The sequence below is a fragment of the Limanda limanda genome, chromosome 15 (assembly GCF_963576545.1).
Source record: "Limanda limanda chromosome 15, fLimLim1.1, whole genome shotgun sequence".
NCBI lineage: Eukaryota > Metazoa > Chordata > Actinopteri > Pleuronectiformes > Pleuronectidae > Limanda > Limanda limanda.
In genome coordinates, this window is record NC_083650.1 from 10,698,771 (window position 1) to 10,710,669 (window position 11,899).

Below are 11,899 nucleotides of genomic sequence, written 5' to 3' on the forward strand. Positions count from 1 at the left end.
GAGAGACTTGTGTGATTTGTGTACATGTAGCAGGGATTATGTGTGTGCAGCAGGTGGTAAAATCGAATCATGTGTTAAGACCTCTGTCAGCAACCACTACATTAGCCTCTACATGTCATGGTGTTTACAAGATGCCTGCGCTTCAGGAACATCTGCTGCAGTTGGCACGGCCTCCTGGATTTCCCATGGGTGGAGAGACAGCAAGGGATTGTGCTGGTGTGTTTACACTCATGTACATGTGCCAACAGCTTGCTGATACGAGTGGATGGAGATGGACTTGGCACCACCTCCTTTAAATTCTGACCTTCCTCACAGGGTGTGGATGACAGAGGATTGCAGAGAGATTCTTGTGTGGTGCCTTATCCGGTAGGTGTACAGTCAAAAATATTTTCCTGGTGAAAAAGTAAATTCTTCTCTTCAAAGAGTCAAATAGTGTTTAATCATTAATGTCAGCATTTAACTGGTTCAGTTACATCTGAGTTCTGGTCCTGCACTGTTATCGATGTGGGCTCACATGAAGGCCCAATGAACCAATACAAAATTTAACACAGGAATTGCCAATAAATTATGCATGTTACAAGTGTACATAGATGGATGACCCACAAAATAATTGCACAAAAGGTTTGACTACTAAAACTTTATTTTACTTGGCAAGTTGGTTAACAAAAAAAGCAGAGGCATTCAGATACAGCACTGTGTTAATCAAAGATGTTTATATAAGATTTTATCTTATGATCTGTATGAAAATTCCCCTCGCTCTTATTCCTCACTGAAATCAAAGTTCCTGCAAATCAAGGCGAGACTGAAGTGGGCATGTCCGCCCGGGAGCATCTTTAGGTGTGAGAAAGTCTCAGTAATGTGGTTGTACTCAAAGCATATCCTTCTCACTTTGAGGTTACAAACTATAACTCCAAGTGATAAACTACTAAACTACTAAGTGACCTCAAATGACCCAGGTGTCTCTTTTGGGCTTAAAGAGAACAAGAGGGAACAGAAGACACTCGATATGAACATGTATTTAAATGACAGATTTGACCTTTGCTTTACATAAGTGCTGCTTTGAGTTTCACATCAACGGTTGTAATTACATAATTCCCCCCAGCCCACAGTTCACATACATGCACACACACAAAAACAGTCTCATTCTGGGGTGTGTAAAGTACATGGCAGTTCTAAGAGCAAAAATATAAATGAAAAACTTGACAGTTAATTTCTGAAGTATATCTTTTTCCAAGTCGGTACTCAGCGATGTTTCTTTCGATGCTGAAGGCAATGCATCAGGTTCTGTTGGCTATTGAGCATCAGCCAATCAGTTCCTGATGCAGTATCATCCACATCAGAAAGCTCTGCTTCACCCCGGCGTCACTGGAGGGGCAGTGGAAGCTGGATAGTTTACAAAAACATGTGGGTCCTTCTGCAATATCTCCTAATGATGAGAGGAACAATACAGAAACAACACAAACTCATAAAAACAAAAGCTGTTAGTATTCCTTTCATTGAACCGTAATATAATAGCCAATACTGTACAGCACACATCATTGTAAGCCGAGATGGCAGCAGAAGCATCTGGAAAGTGAATTCATGCAAATTCAAAATGGACATGCATTATGAAAGAGCTGCAAGAGATGAGGCTGCACTTCAAAAGACTGTCGAAAAGAAATTTTTAAAAAGTGGGGAAGGGGGATGCGAGAGGAGGAAGAGCAGACAGCGAGGGTGTCTGTGAAATGCACTTGTGTAATTGCAGTGACATCTTCATTGAGAGCCCTCCATCTCTTTCCTGTGTGCTCCAAAGGGCGTCGCTGACGCCAGTCGATGGGGAGAGCAGCCGAGGCGCTGTGTTTAGCATAATCCCAGAGGCCATTGTGAGAGCAGCTAGTGAACGACTCACAGTTGCCAGCTGAGATTTCACCAAAACACAGCAGAACACAAGGAGAAGGGGATGAGATAGGAAAATCCGAGGTGGAGGAGGGGCATGAGAGGGGAGAAGACAGGAGGAATGGTAGTGCTAATAGGTTAAACCAACCTAGAGACAAATATGACATTACAGTGATTCTTGAGCTTTATATTTTGTATATATCCAGTTGTTTGCCGGCTGGTGGGTGGAGGATGAGGGTGGTGGTGGTTATCTGTCATGAGTGTGCAGCTTGCACAGCATCAAAGAGGCTAAGTATAAAGTGTGAAACACGCTTTCTTCCAGGTGGACAGCACCTGTTGGCCCTTATTCAGGACTGTAATTCAATAATCTTTCCCCCTTTACTTCTTCTTTCAACCAATCACTCACTGTTTTGACTTGTAACAGTCGGGCAAGGAAAGATAAAGCAAAAACTGTGACATGGAAACAGTTCGCCTCTTGTGCAATGATCATTACCTTAAGCCCCAGTGTGAAATCCTCTTTGATCAGCGTTTCAGGTGGGCGGACGGTTTTTGAGACAACCTTCAGTAAACAATATGCTCTCAGCACGTGTCCCAGGAAGGAAGACACATATCAATGAACTCTTCATAGTTTGTCCGGTTTGTGAAATAGACTCAAGAGATTAGATTCTGGGTGCATGGTGTTTATCTGATGCACAATTAGACAAACTGCAGAATCTCTCCAGGTGATTGTGAGAATAAAAAGCACCATCACAGTTGCCTGCAGAGATTACCCAGTCAGCCCACAGTTCCCCCCCCCTTACACACGTCCACGTATACGTTATATCTACAAGAGTCAATTGGCAGCAGATGGTTAACACAGATCAGGATAAAGACCAAGCTTTGACCCCCACACCACCCTGTTTCAAAAGGTCCTGCGTTACCATGGTGACAAGGCCAAGGCACGTGCCTCCCATTGTTGGGCTGTATCCTCCAGGGTCAGCCAGCACACCCAGCTAGAGGTCAGATGTCACCGCGGCCTCTCGCTCAGGTCAACACTCACCAGCCTTTCCCCTTTGACCCTCAACAAGCACTGAAACAAATTGAGAGATGGGGGAGAGAGGAAGAGAGAGAGAGGAGGATGAGATGACAATTTGTTCAACGATTCCGTTTGATCTCAGGACAAGTTCAAGATGCTCCAACATACTCGGGTCTCTGCCGAGCTTCAGGCGTGTACAGTTTAGCCGTGTGGTCCAGTGAGGGCCGTGTACAGTATGGTGAAGAATCACTCAGCCTGTTACAGTATGTCTCCCTCTTGTGGTGGAGCATGATACCTTGAATGAGATCACATTCTTTATGAACTTGACTTCAAAGTGGGGGACAGAAGTTCAGAATGCTGGGCGTCCCAGTGCCCTAGTGCCTCATAACCGCAACGACTGTGGTTTAGTTTCACGCTAGTACATTTATTCCAGGTCATGCCCCCTTCTCTCATCCTTTCCTGTCTATACATGTACTGTGAAGTATAATAAAACTGAAGGACTATATAAAATACGTATTTTTTGCTGAGATGAGATAAACTGGTGAATCAAAAATATTCAAGAGGTTTTTAATTCAGTTTTTTTTAAATATTTTATCTCATTTAAAATATCCACATTCATCATGGTCATGCCTACATCTTGCTGAAAAAGTCCTTTGAACCATGTTTAATTAATTGAACTAAGCTACTATAATTTAAGTGTCCAGATTAGACACATGTCCACTGATTTGGTAAATCTTTTGCCAGAGGTGCCTGCGTGCACGTTGGGATATTCAGGTCATCGAGTTGCAAAGTGTTGCTCGGACGTTGACAAAAGAAAAATCTTAAGTTTATTAAACGGAACAGGCTGACAGTCCACACTTTGTTAGGCAGTGAATGAACAGAGTGGTTTTGACAGGCCTAACCTCTTAAGCTTCGGGTCCCACTGAGCTCGGCACAGCTAGAGCTAAATGCCATCTGTCCCAACATCATGAGGCCCCCCCAACCTGTCCCCCAACACTTCAGCATAGAAATCATTCAATACTGCTTTTTTTTTAAACAGGGAAAATATAAATAATTCTACTCCTCCGGTATCCAAATCCTTAAATTCATAATACTGGGCCATCTTCAGTGAAGGATAAACTTTTCAGTCAAACATTTTAAAGCTGTCCAGGTTAAATGCTTTGCAAACAATAGCTGTGCTTGTAATCCGCATGATTTGGTTTTCAAAAGGAAAACATGCATTAAGGGTTATCAGGAAAACTGATTTCTTTGCAGACTTTCATTAAAGTTGCTTTGTTTAATAGGTGTAGCCTGGGTCATGGGGATCTAATACTAACCTTTATGTGTGGTGTAAAATAAAGAGTAAAACAGCCAGAGCACTGAGATGGAAGTGAGAGAAGAAAGAGAGGGTCAGTCTGAGCCTATAACAGTGACCCCCTGAATAGAGACACTACTTTAGTAAGATATCATCAACAAGTCCTTTCAAATGAAGGAAAAGTATTTACTTCTTAAAAGTTCTCATCTTGCAAATCATGCTACTCAACTCCCATACTGGATTCGTTTTTAATTTAGGTCTGGAGATCACATGGGAGTTTAGTCCCATACACTGGGAAGGTCAAGATCCTGCTGCATGTTTCTTCTCCAACAATGACCAGTCATTGTTTTCTTCAGTTAGTCTCTCACTGTGACTCATCAATGGCCCTTCTGAACGCCGTTTTGAACATATTCATTTTACGCTTCGATGACCCCCACATGCAGCAATGAACAATAAAATAATGATATCACCATTTAAACTTTAGTCCCAATCCTTTGACCGTGTTGTCTGCTCCGTTAGCTGTCAGCCAGCGTTAAGAGCAAGAAGCGACCTTTGTGCCCCTGCAACCAATGTGTGTGCTTCAGCTTTTCATTAAGGCCCCGGACCTTCACTGTACAAGCAATTGTCTTCCCCTAACAAAAAGACTGACGCATTGTATCAGTTGGAGGTAAATTTATCAAAGGGGGCCGATACAATGGACAGAGCAGGGCAAATTATGAAACAGGTCTGTGAGGCGCCTCCTGGTGAGCCATAGTGTTCTGTTTGTTGATTGTTCAGATTTGGACTGAGTGATATTCAGATAGAAAACAGCGCGGTGTGTGTGACGACTGTGTGATGAGAAATGGAGATGTACAATATATGAGTCCTTACATGCGAGCGTATGTGGAGTGTGGTGTGCGGCAGCCGTGTGAAACGATGTGGGCTTGCACTTGTGTACACAAAGCAGCGCTGAGAAGCGCAGGCAACCCCAAGACCTCTGAGGTGCACGTTGACCAAAAACAATTGGGATCTCCATGAGCTGATGTGACATGTGTATGTGTCTCAGCCTTTCCGTTAGGGGAGCCCTACTGTAGAGGTGAAAGAAAAAAAACTGCGCCAAGGAAGGGAGGGACAGAGGGACAGAGGGATGAAGAACAACAGGGTCTCTGGAGTGTAAGACATCAACCTCCTACAGGACAAGGGAGCGAGGGATTTCCTCTGTTGGCCAGAAATTATATTGAGATAAAAAATGTTTACATCAGTTGGTATCGATAATTATCACAATAATTGTCATGTTAATATTTCTTTTAGGTTTAAAGACAGATTTTAGCTCCTGAGTGTATTTTGAGCTCTTCTTTATCAACGTAAAATGAGACACTACTTGATAAACAGCAAAATCATATCGTTATATCACCCGGCCCTGGTACCGCTATTCATGCCTCGGAAAACATGATGCACATAAAAACAAAAAAATAAAACAAATAAAACTAAAGCTCCAGCGTGTCAGTGATTTGTCTTGTAATTAGTTTCCCTCAATGTGGTTTGTGTGCGTGCGTTTATACACAGTGATTAATAGAGCTGCAACGATTGGTCGATTGATCAACATAAAATTCAAACTAGATTGTGTTGAACAAAAAATTTCAAATGTTCTTGTTCCAGAATCTACAATGTAAAGATTTGCTTCTTTTTGTGTTTAACATCACTAAACTAAATCGTTTTTGAACGGCTGCTGTGACATTTTATAGATCACATGGCTGGTTACGTAAATATTCTGTAGGTTAAAAGTGAAATAATCATTAATTGCAGCCCCACTAATCCTACCTGTACAAAAATGATCTGCTCACGCTCCATTTAGACAAGATGCTTCTTATTATATACACAACCCTGTACTTTGGGGCTGTGGGGACTGTTTTTATTAGTCTTTCATCGTGGGCCTGGCTGCCATTTAGCCTCTGCACTGCAGTCCCCGATGAAACGGGCCGATGGCACATCACACTACTGACTGTCTTGACCATATTTACATCCCATCTCGGTTATTGGACGCATAATTCCTCCACACATCACCCACACGGCTGACTACAATTATAATTTCATATGCTCCAGTGTATCAGCCACCCGAGCAATTTTCAACCATTTAAAATGTGAATTTATGTCTCATGTAAATGAGCGGGGGAGTCGATCGAAGCCGATTGGAGGAATGGCCTTTTCCCAGGGAGCGTTCGGTTATAGGTCTCTGTTCATTTCAAGGTCTGTGTTCATCACCTTGATTTAACGGTCGACACCATCTCCGAATGAAGGGTCATCTCCTTCTCTACCTACACACAGTAACCCATTCTTATACAAGAACCTAAACACGAAGCATCATTGCTCCTCGGCATGTTCTCAATTTATAAATTTCTTTAGTACGTTTACTTTTAGAACAATGAAACAGTCATGATGGAACATTAAATTCAACTTGCATTGTAAAATTGGACACTTGAGAGATTTCACTGTATTTCCAAGTTATTGCTTTTTAAATTGTCGTTATGTTTAAGAATGTATCATTGAAACAGGACAATGAAGAGCTGCTCTGAGGTGAAGAAAACACACTGTTCTAATGGTAAGATAACACACTGTACCATGTGAAGGTTAACTGCTGCGTGTAGTGCAGGTCTATGATGGTGTTAACAGTCGCGTTACGTGGATGTATACTTTCAAAGTTTGCTTATCTATTCGCATTCTTAAATAACCACTCAGTTATGCGCTCTTGGTTCTGTTGTTACCTAAGTTCATAGATTCACAGTTACATTGATGAGACTAATTGCTATTTTGGTTACTTTTGTTTAAAGGCGTGTTTTTAATCCTGAGGATAAAACCCTTGACCTAACAGTCTCGTTAGTGTGCGATTGCCAGGGTCAGTTATTGGCTGTTATATTGGCTCTATCACAGCATTGCAGTAATACATGACCTTTACAAAGAGCATTTCTCAAAAACATGGGCTCCACATTACTTCATTAAAGGCGCTGTCAGAGGGCAGCTTTATTTCTGAAAAAACTACTTTAGGTACAGTTAAACACAAAATCCCTTTTATAAACTTGTCATTCTATTGGACACATTTTGAGAAGACAAGATAATAAAGACTTTTTTTCCTAGACCTAATAAATTAACCCTATTTGAACAGTTTGAGGACGACGGAGTCATGAAGTGAGTAGTCAGCGACTGTGGCAGTTCAGGAGATAAATGTGAAGTGAACCTTTCAGCTGATCAAACTATGTCTGAAAGACAAGACCTTGACCGCATGATCGATCATTTGCTCTTATCACAACAGTAACAAGTCCACCTGCTGCTTATCACACGCACACTCTCATCGGTGTTGCAAAATGCAAAGAGCCCTCGGCGTGAGCTGCCTCGTTTCTTATCCAAAAGCCAAGGTCTTTACACTCATCTATCAGAAACACCTGGCTGCTGCCCATGCCATACAGCTATAGATAATGTGATCACATCCCATGACACATACTATAGTTTTTTGAATAATTCTAAACAGCAAATGAGATTTTTTTTAGTGGGGAAGATACATTGGAGCAAAAACAGTTATATCAGCAAGAAGAACAAGCTGATTGATGATCAAACATAGGGACTGAATAAATGGGGAGTTGTTGCAGGGGTCAGGATCACGCAGAGCTCTTAAACAGCCGACATCAGGTGCATGCAGGGAAACCAGACGCCAAGCAGAGCAGTGAAACATCTCTGTGAGGTGAACGGGGGGTGTGTGCCGGACCTTCACTCACACATGTTGTACGAAGTGTATGGACTGAGCAGGGTTGTTGTTGCAAGAAAAAGCCTGTTTATTCTTGCTCTTCAGTTAATGTCTTGTTTTAACACCACACACATGCAGATATCGCTACTTGAGGAAAGGAACCCAATATAAAAAGGGAAATTGTTTGTGTGTATTTTTATCAGGCTCAGGTACACCCTAGAATTGAACCTCTTGTCATAGTGTTAAAAGCCGAGGCTCCACACAAATGTGTTGCTTGACTTATGGTGCAGGGTTAAGGCTAAAAAAAAATAATGCAGCGCCGCAGGTAAAGTGCTGTGTAATTCCAGCCCAGAAAAAGGACTTGAGGGACCAGCAAAAGAGCAATGCGGCTCACCGTGCATTTGTGATTGATGGTCTCTGTCTGTGCAATAGCTGACGGAGCAACATGTACATCTCTCTTATTCACAAACCTAAAGGCATGCACGTAGTGAACTCAATGTATGCGCCACAATATGTAATGAGGAAGAGGAGCACATCAGGCCCATCTTGGTTGCTGCTTTGACGAAGGACCATAATAACCACGTTAAATGTGGGATTTTGTTGTGTAGACCAACCTGGGATCTTTGCCGCATGTCCTCGTTCCTCCCATGATCTCGTACATTCTTGCTCCCGTCATCTTTACACTGTTAAATCAAAACAGAAAAAAAACAATAAAATCTTTAAATCACTTAGAAATCGTGCAGAACATACAGATTTTTTTTATACTTTGTGTAGAACATGGATAATCAATGCTGAATACAGTATGAACTTATGTCCCCCAATCCCTGATCCCGTCGCGTCTCTGTCGTCTGATGCCAAGACATGTCTGGTCTGGCTGTTGGCCAGGCTGGGCTGGGCTGGTCGCCACCACGGCCCCAGCAGCCGAGCAGGCAGGCCTAGCTTAATGCTGACACATCGCTAACATCAGCCAGGAAGAGGAAACATCAGCACAGCACCATTTCAGATTTACAAGGAGGGATACACTCGCACGTCTGCGGCAGAATTTAGGAGAATGCCCACCTAACGTCGTGGATCATTGTGTTAATAAAATCCACTTTTAATACTGTATAATATTGAGAAGATACCTGTGAGGCTGTGGCAATGTACAAGAGCAAATTGTACAAATGCATGGGGGGAAATAGAGGCCACACCCTTTCTAATTAATCATTCACATTAAGTCATCGTAAAAACGGTTGTTAATGTTGTTTCTGACAGGAAAAGAGACCAAAATATAGACAAAGCTCTTGTTTTCAGTGCTTTCTGTTCGATGTAGGGTTTTATTGACGAGCTATAATCATGAATAACAGCCAGTGTGTCGAATAAATTGGATCATTAATGTTGAATATCAAAAGATGTTATCTATTGTCTTTAGACACTAACAGAAATAAAAAAATATATCAGAATACATTATTCCTGTGAAGAGAATATATTTTATTAATTTTGAGGAAAATGGACTCAAGTCGACGACATTAACCTGGATCTTATTTAAACTCCTGTAAAATGGAGGAGATTGGAAAATCTTGTACGAGCTTAACAAACTGACACTAGCAGCCCCTCCACAATCACGATCTACTTTCATTCACATTTGTACGACTATAATTGCTGCCCTTTGTGTTTGGCAAGCCATGCAAATGAGATTGGCAGAAACGAGTTTGTGTCATCGATATGCGCAGATATAACCAGGAGTGCCACTGATTGATGATGCAAACCTTCTCCCTATAGCCTGGTTGGTGACCTCTGACTCCTCGCTCCTCCAGGGGTTAAACTTATTACCCTTTGACTCGCGTGACCTCTGATGTGAAAGGGGCTAGATTGAGGGATGACCACAGCTCAGGTCCTATTGGTCGCTCGTTGGCCGAACTGCGGCCGGGTGGATGACCATCCAAACCCTAGAGGGATGTGACCCTGGCCCTGCCACACGCTCTGTGGATAATACTATTAACAGGTCAATACAGGCCTAAATAAAAAGGGGGGGGGGGAGAGAACAGCGCTTTAATGTTAAGGATGAGCAGGAGAAAGGGATTGGGGTTGAAATATTGTGAAGGAAACACATTTCCAGGATGTATTTAGAGCTTATTCATCAGGACTGTTTAAACAAATGGTGATAAACTTAATTTTCCAAACAGCGATGTAATAACATGGATTAATGTTGAATAACGCTGATGAGTGGGGCCTATCCTGAAAACATGGTGGAAAAAATGCTCACTTGCAGAAGATCATTGTTCAAAAACACAAAAGCAGCACAAATGTGTCAAATCTCTTTTATTTACGAAATTCTCAAACTAAACCTCAGCAAAATAACAGCATTTAAGCTTAGTCATCCCAATATAATCACGGTAAATGGATATTACAAATAACTTGGAATATATGTTAGATGTACATTTATAATAAAAGAGAACTTATAAGATTCTTTTGCACATAGAAATAAAATGACTATATCATTAGTAATATATTAGAGGAGTGCCTCTTTACACTGTACCTTCAACTCTAGTAGAGGAGGGGTGGATTGGGTGTGCGCCAATACAGCACACTACATACAAGACATGTGGTCTCTTTCTCCCTCACACACACGTGCACGTGCACACACTGGATTATTAGCCATTTTTGCTGCCAACTCCCCAATTTCGATAATAAAGCATGTTGTTTAGCCTTTAAAATCGTGTTGTGACACACAAAACTACTTTTTATGAAAAAGCTCAAATATGCAGGCTCCCCACAACTCAAATGATCAGTTTTTGTAATTGTGTTACCGCTCAAATGATACTGGGCAGTGAGAAAAATAGTAGGACTAAATACAAATCCCAAATTTCTCTGTTTGCTTATATCCAACTCTGTTATACGTAAATAAAAGCACACTCTTTTACAGCCAACATGCTGCTGTGTATTTCTACGACTTGATTTGCCTGGAAGCTTGACCCAAACATCATGAATACGCATATGGAGGGTGTACACAGGGCATACATAATGCGCTTTGTCTCCCGCTAACCTTTGGAGTTGAGCGCCAATAAACATAATAAAATTGAAGATTAAATAATGCAACAAGCAGCCAAAGCCCTGACCCCTGTTAAATTAGTTTTGAAAAGGGCATTACAGGATCATAAAATAAAAATCAGGCTCAAACACATGCAGCCAATAGAATCCACTCTGCTAAAGTTGTCTGAGCTGTGACTACGGTAGAGCTGGTAAACAACCATACAAGCATGCAGTCAGTGTCACACAAACACACACACGCAGTCACACAAACACACATGAGCAGCAGAGGCTCACGGACACATGAGGAGAGGAAATCTTCCAAGCGATGGAGGAGAAAGCGCAAAACCAAAAGAAAACTGAAGAAGAGTAAGGAGGGAAAACGGCAGGAAGGAGAGACACAAATTGATATAGTACCTTCTGAAGCATCAGTGTGAGGAGGGAAGGGTGGGACACCTGCAGAACCTTGCATGCTCTATCCAGAGCCCTTCAGCGACTGCTCCCTCTCAGTGCACAGTGTGTGTGTGTGAGCCAGGGAGGGAGTGTGTGTGTGTCAGTGGCTGAGGGAGGGGATCCTACCCCTCCTCCTTAGGACTGTGCCTCCTTAACAGGATGGAGGGGTAGGTGGGGCCACTGCAATAAAGCAAACACATTTTTCTATGGTTGTTATGTCCTTGCTTCTCTCGCTCTTTCCCGCCTCCACACTTCCATCTTTAGGTCTCTTTCCAGGACTTGCTCCTTTTCCCTCCTTCCCTCTCGTCCCTGTCGCCTCGTGCTTCCCTCTGAATCTTGGTGCGTCTGCGAGGCTCTTACACTCTCCCTCCACCCTCCCACCCCTCCCTAACCCTTTGCCCTGTCCCCTCCTCCCCTTACTGTACGGTAATATTAACATGCTCTCAATAATCTGGAGAGGACAGGGACATATGCCGTTTCGGGCTGGTGGTCCACAACCTGCTAAAGTCCTGGCGTGCGTGTGAGTGCATGTATCCCA